The sequence below is a fragment of the Aptenodytes forsteri genome, unplaced genomic scaffold (genome assembly GCF_000699145.1).
Source record: "Aptenodytes forsteri isolate BGI_AS27 unplaced genomic scaffold, ASM69914v1 Scaffold118, whole genome shotgun sequence".
NCBI classification, from domain to species: domain Eukaryota; kingdom Metazoa; phylum Chordata; class Aves; order Sphenisciformes; family Spheniscidae; genus Aptenodytes; species Aptenodytes forsteri.
In genome coordinates, this window is record NW_008795859.1 from 1,675,412 (window position 1) to 1,682,761 (window position 7,350).

Below are 7,350 nucleotides of genomic sequence, written 5' to 3' on the forward strand. Positions count from 1 at the left end.
CATTAATCCATACTACTGACAGAGCAGAGGACGTAGCAAATATTCATAATGTAAATTTCAACCACAGATTAAAGTATAGGTATTGTGCCTATCCCAGGTTCTCCCTCTCATTTTTTGTGGTTTTAGCCATACACCGTCCTAGTTTATGTCTCCTTATGCTGTTTGTACATCCTTGCTGCAATGGAAGCGGACCAGCAATACAAACTGCAATCAATATGACAACACATGCAAAGGCAACAGGTTCATCTTGAACTATTACGAGCATCAGGTCAAGAGGTTAAGGTCTTCTGTAGTGAAGAGTACACAAATGAATGACAGGAGCAACGCCACCTCCAAACACTTTGCCCTCTCAGAAAAGATCACTGAGCACCTGGTCAATCGGGAGTGACTTCTACCATGAATTGCAGTGGCACTAGAGAGACGTACTAGAACGGGCCTGTGCTAGGGCACTGTATATTTGCTATCACACATTCAGTACAAATGAATGCAAAGAGCTGAATTATTCTTCATTTAAAGTCCCTGTTTTACACTTAAGCTCTAAAATCACTGTGAGAATAGGAAGTACACCCTACAGAAGTACCAGGCACTTCCCTCAGCTTGCCCAAGGCCATGCAGAGGCAGGCCTGAAGCTGGAGAACTGCTGATTCCCAGTTTCCTACTTGGTCTGGGAAACATCCTGATAGCAGCTCTTTTTAAAGAAAACTTGTAATAAAACTTGTAATACTATAAACAAGTAAAAAGACCTCACAGCCTACACAAAAGAAGCCAGAATGCCAGAGCTGTCAACAGTAGGATATTAAACTACCACTTTCTTCAAGTATTTGGCTCATCATTTCTTTTCTCCCTTGCTAGTACCACAACTGCTGTTACCATTCAGGTATTCCCACAACCACGACAGTAACAGATGAGCAAATGCCAGACCTCAGCCAAGTGACAGGTAAAGAAAAGCCAGCTCTGCTCTTTCAATTTTACTACTGCGTATAATGCCAGTTGTAGCAATAGGTTAAATCACCATCAGGTGAGCTGTTGCCCAACAGTAAAAAGATTTTTTTGTTTTTCTCCCCATCCTCTTTAAAAATAAACTGTTATGCTTTTGTACGCACAGGGAAGCGGGTGTAGAGACCAGGTATGAACTGCACTAAAAGGACAATTCACAGCAGCAAGAGAGTAGGTAAGCGACAAGCTTGCAAGTCCTGTGTTCACCATGGTCCATGCCCAGCTGCCCCTTCAGGGTCTATGCTGTATGCTGAGCCCTCTAGGCTATGCTGTAAGGCTCTGCTGCAGCCTTTGGGACTCTGGTGCTTGAGAAGAAATAAAGTACAAACAAAATTTTGTACACAAAATAGAACATTGGCTCCCTCTAAGGCAAGTAGATTTGCTGGAACAAGCAACTTCACTGACTGGAAGTAATAGTAAACCATGTAAACATTAGCAAGGAATATGAAAAACAATTATTAATGTACTTGTGTTATTCTCTGTAGCTGGGCTCTAAGACACCCAGTACAACCACACTTTGTATGCTCACTGAGGTCTAGAAAAGCCCTTCTGGAGAGATTTCCCCCCCGAACAGTCATATGCCACTCTTTGAAATACCTCTCCCAAAACCCCACTTCTGAGGTTCAAGACTCTTTCAGTTTATGGCAAGATCTCCAAATTAAGTATTTTATCTCACTGTTATCCAGTTGCTGTGGGTCAGGGCAGACTGTGGCTCTCCATCTGTTTAATATTTTCCCCATCTCTGTAAACTATCTCATCACCTTCACAGTGTTCACTGCACAGCCAGCTCTGCCACAAAATCATTGCGTATCTTATCATTCCTTCTAAACCCAGATTAAAGCACATCTTCTTCTGTTTCTCATATGTACATTAACAGTTTGGAGACAGGAGGTTAACATGCTGATGCATTACCAACACTGACAAAATGCCCACATGCCTTTGACTAAGAAATCTGTCAACTTAATGTTCATCTCTTCATAGCTCTGTGTGACTGGACAGTTTGCCAAAGCAACAAAACTCTAATAATCTTCACTCAGAATAACAACAACAAATGCTTTTCTACAAAAAACTGAAAGGAACTGTAATTAATTCTTGTACACTCCTTGCATCTTCAAAGAGCCAATTAAAGCTGGAATTAAAACACAAATAGTTTAAAACATTTTTCTATTACATTCTTACAAAATGCTAAACAAAAGTAGTGCATCAAAAGAAGGAAGTGATTAAGAACCTATTCTTAAAATAATTATTATTTTTAGTTCCCATGGGAGTAAAGCACAAGTCCAGCTTGAGGTCGTAAGTGAAACGACTTTAGCCTCAGTGGAGAGGAATCAGCATGAAGCTGACAACAATATTTAGACACTATTCCAAATTCCAAAGTCAATGGAAAGTCAATTACTTTGCACAACACTGTGACTGAGAGCAGCTGCCTAACTGAAACCCATCTTCAGATTTTAAAGCAGCAAAACAAGAACAAAAAAAAAACCAAACAAATGGAGAGACCCACTGGCTGCTGCTCCTGCCAGCTCCCTGTCTCCTAAGACCACGCCAACTCCTACAAGAAATTCAGAGCAACTTGCCGACCAGCTAGACGGTCACAATGTACCTGTGAGTATAAAATATAGAAGATGTTGGTGCTGCACAGACGGTGCCCAAGGAGAGGAGCGCAGAGGGAACTAGGCGCTCGGTTGCATTCTGCAGGGGTCATTGCTGCCAGAAGCACAGCTACCCAGGACATGCCAGCTCATGTAAGCAATGCTGGAGGAATATGTGACTTTCATATCTTCATCACTATCAAACCCAGATCAAATCAAAGTGGCTGAAAACCATCTGGTGGATAATGTGCAATACATTCCAGCAGCTCAGTTCAGTGTCCCATGTAGAAATCTCCACCTCCTGAGACCAAATGTCCTCAAGTGATTTGATCATAGCAAACCAACTAAAAAATCTTCAGCTGAACAGCCAACAGCACTGGAATTCCCCTTGGACACAGGGGCCCCGATGTGCTTTGGAGGAGTTGCAGTGTCTTCAGAAGAGAAGCTGCAGACAATCGAGTCTGTAACTTCCATATGCTGCAGCTTTCACCTATGAGTCCTGGGTATGCCAAGAGAGGCTGCAGTCCATTCCCAAGTTTTTTTACATACTTTTTCCCAGCTCAGGAACTACCTGAGGCAACTGAGAACCAAGCACGCAGACAGATAACGCAGCATTGATGTGTCAGAGTAACACAACTCTCCGTTTTTAAAATTCCAGTGAAAGCAGCTGTGTTTTAAAAACAATTACAAACCTTCAAATATCACAAGATTTGCAGCAAAGTACAAGAAACAGACGTCCATTGTGAGAACATGACCTGATTCCCTTAAACATGTTTGATTTTTAAATTGTTCTTCAATCAGCTGAAACATAATTAGGAAGAAGGTATGTGTTCTAACATGGTACAAAACAGATTCTACCTTGGCAATGTCCATTTTTATGAAAAGTTTTGCCTCTGAGAATCTCATCATTCTCTTCTATGTTATTAACACCCAAAATAAAGCATTTCAGGCACACACAGGCAAACAGTACCTATGGAGGGTTCTTCCATTCTCATCTCCATAGATTTTTTTTAAAGACTGTATTAAAGGGTTGCCTTCCACTGGTGATTAGCAATGAACAGCATTTTAAGTGTATGGCTAACAAATATTATCTAGAAAAGCAGTTAATGAATGATCTTACAGGATATTTTAGTGATGCTTTTGACTCAGTAGGGACAAGGCAAATGGGTGACCTTCTTCCTTAACAGGTATGGGACACATGAGATGCCATTCACAGCTGTTAGGATGACTTCAAATGTAAACCAGTAGCTCTCTCTAACACTGAAAAACCACTCAATCAATAAACTCAATGGAAAAACTCCTGCCGACATCAGTAGAAGCATGATCAAGATCTGATATAACATGACTCACAACAGAAGAATCCCGTTCTCCTCCCTAAAATCAGAGATTTTAAGATGGACTTCAGTCAGCATAAAACCACGTGACACAACCACCCTCTGGATTTGGACAGAAATGGACATTTATCTGTGTGTAAAGCCAGAAGCTTGGGGTTTTTTCCATTACTCACTAGCATTAAGAAACACTAGCATTTTAAGAAACACTGATTTCTACAAAGAGTACTGAAGGGGCAGAGAAGGAGAGTTTTAAATATTAAGATAAATTCCACCCAAAACAAGACAATCTCAGAAGGCTGGTCTGGTCAGCTTACATAACCTCATTTAATAGGTGGTTTGAATACATGCTGATTAAATGGAAACTATATAGTATAGTATGGTAGAACTTACATTTTTTATACAGCTCAAATGCTTTATTAAGCTGTTTCTGATTCAACTTCCAGTTCCCCATTTTTTATCTACCTCAGAAATGGTCAAAACAGTACCAGAGCATTATGTTTCAAATCCTTTTCTAACAGAAGACAATAGGGAAGATTTTGCTGTAAATACCAGTCTGAAAAATCTCCTTCCCCCATTCATAAAAAAATGAAGTTCATTCTTGTGCTGGTTTTGGCTGGGATAGAGTTAATTTTCTTCATAGTATGGGGCTATGTTTTGGATTTGTGCTGAAAACAGTGTTGATAATACAGGGATGTTTTCGTTATTGCTGAGCAGTGCTGACACAGAGTCAAGGCCTTTTCTGCCTCTCACCTCACCCCACCAGCGAGCAGGCTGGGGGGGCACAAGAAGCTGGGAGGGGACACAGCCAGGACAGCTGACCCAAACTGGCCAGAGGGATATCCCACACCATATGACGTCATGCTCAGCATGTAAAGCTGGGGGAAGAAGGAGGAAGGGGGGACATTCGGAGTGATGGCATTTGTCTTCCCAAGTCACCGTTAAGCGTGATGGAGCCCTGCTTTCCTGGGGATGGCTGAACACCTGCCTGCCCATGGGAAGGAGTGAATGAATTCCTTGTTTTGCTTTGCTTGTGTGCACGGCTTTTGCTTTACCTATTAAACTGTCTTTATCTCAACCCACGAGTTTTCTCACTTTTACCCTTCTGATTCTCTCCTCCATCCCACCGGGGGGGAGTGAGCAAGCAGTTGTGTGGTGCTTAGTTGCCGGCTGGGGGTTAAACCACGATAATTCGCCACACCATGACATGTAAATGTTGCTGAGCAAGAAATTTCAGCTGGCAAGCTATCTTGCGATTGTAGTGAACTAAATGCTGCACAAAATAAAAGGTCTTTAAAATACCCTGTGAGGGAAGAAATGCATGATCTCGTTTAAAAATAAGGAAACAGTGAGACTGAATTATATGCCCATGGCTACGAAGTGCATGAGTGACAGCACTAGAAGTCAGACACAGATTTTTCTGACGTACTGCCGTACTCTGCATGTAAAACCCTCATTTACACCCTCTCATTTTTTCACTTCTTTTGCTATGTAGGGACAAGGAAAATCTCTGGCTAGAGTTGGCTCTGTAGCTCAGCAGAAGTTATTTTTTATTTTTGCACTCAGATAGCACCTGGCCTAGATCTATCGTACATGGAATTTAAACATAAACCTCTGAGTGTCATGGCTCAGATTCCACAGGCCTGACCCTGCTGCCCAAATATATATTCTCAGCAAACACAGCAAAGATACCTTGAAAAGCAGCTACTACAGACCTGCAGAAATCACTTCTCATACAGACCACAGGGGTCTTGTGTACCATAGTTGTAAGCAAATTATTTTGTTTTCACATCTGAATTTTGTAAATTCAGTTTACAGGAACGAGCTACAGAAATGTATTGCGTTTTCCTGTTTAGTTAACAGATTCCTACTGCCCTTGTGCTAAAAGGCCTCTTTTTTGCCTTAACTCCTGCCTCAAAACCCACTTCCTCTGTGCCTGTTTTACCCCACCGATTCCTCCCTCTGCATGATGATGCAATCTTTTGAGGTAGACTAAGATTGTTCCTTTTATTGCAGGTGATGGTAATGAGGCTCTTAATTTAAGCAATAGGAAAAAAAAATCTGATCTGATATTACAGTAGCTAAATAGATTAGCTTTTTCAGCAACACAGAAAAGGAACTTTTTGGCTTCTCCCCAGCATTTTTTTTTTGAAGGCGTGGTTTTAGTTTGTTTTTTAATCTCCAATCTGTTTTGTTGGGGAGTTGGGCCTGTCAGCTCAGCTCTCCAAGAGCCAAAACTAACAGTATTTCCCCAAACAAGGGTTCATTCAGAGACTCGGATTATATGCATTGTGTGCTGGAGCAAAGAGGCAGGCAAGTGAAACAAAAACATTCCTACACTGAGTGAATGTGTGTAGGACTTGCAAGGAGGCCACGCTTTAGCATCTTACTATTCGTACCTACGAAGTTAATCCCAGCTGTAGCCCTAGGATACTAATCCCAGACAGAGCTCATTTTAAAAGCAGGCGTTAGGGCAGCTCATTTTCTTGGTTACCTAGTTCATCCTCCTTACCTGAAAACTTCCCGCAGTAGCAGACTTCAGGTTTGTGGAGGAATGTTATATTGCCCACACTCCACAAACGACAGTAGAGAGCTTTGTGCTGAAGTTATATCCAATGTTTTAAAACAACCAAACCCTCCCTGCTGTTTGATTCATCTCCTTTTAAAAATAATACTTCAGTCTTCAAGACAGAGATACTAGAACAGACAAACATTTTTCCTTTATCATGAGCATTATATATAAAGAAGTGTTAGAAAAATAAAAAACAAAAAAATCAAAGTTATCCACTGGCAAACTGGAATTGCAACACCTGCCAAGGAACATGCTATCTAGACTGATTTCACCCAGGAAGGCCGAGGTATGCACCTCCTGAAAAGGAACAGGAAAGTAAAAGATCAGTCATACACCAGAAGCAAACATTCCTGCCCCAATGAATGCACTATAAACCTTCATGTATTTATTTTATAAATTGAACATTATTTTAAGCTAAGTTTGGAAGTTTAACTTAATTTGCATAAATGAAGGTTCGCAGTGTCTAGGCTCTTGCTCTGATAAAGACCATGTCTACGCTGGCGACTCATGAATGGACCCGATAAGTGTCGTGGCACACTGAGCACTACCCTGGCTTATACCAGCAGACCTGTGCTTTGCCAAGGCAACGTACTGCAGCCTCCTCGGAGAAAAGCAAGAGCTGAAAAACTCATGCTTTGAGAGTATTATCACATCTACACTGACAGCTTTTCATACCACCATTAACGTCAGTCAAGGAAAGGAGTTTTGCACTGTAGTTTTAGCCAAACATAACATGGCCAAGATCTGCCATATGAAGAGGAAGGCTTGCAGACAGCTGGGAAGGACCATTGGAGAAATGCTTTCAACAGAAGCAGGTTTCATGCAAGTTATGAAAGGGTGAAAAGAGCACTGAAACAGC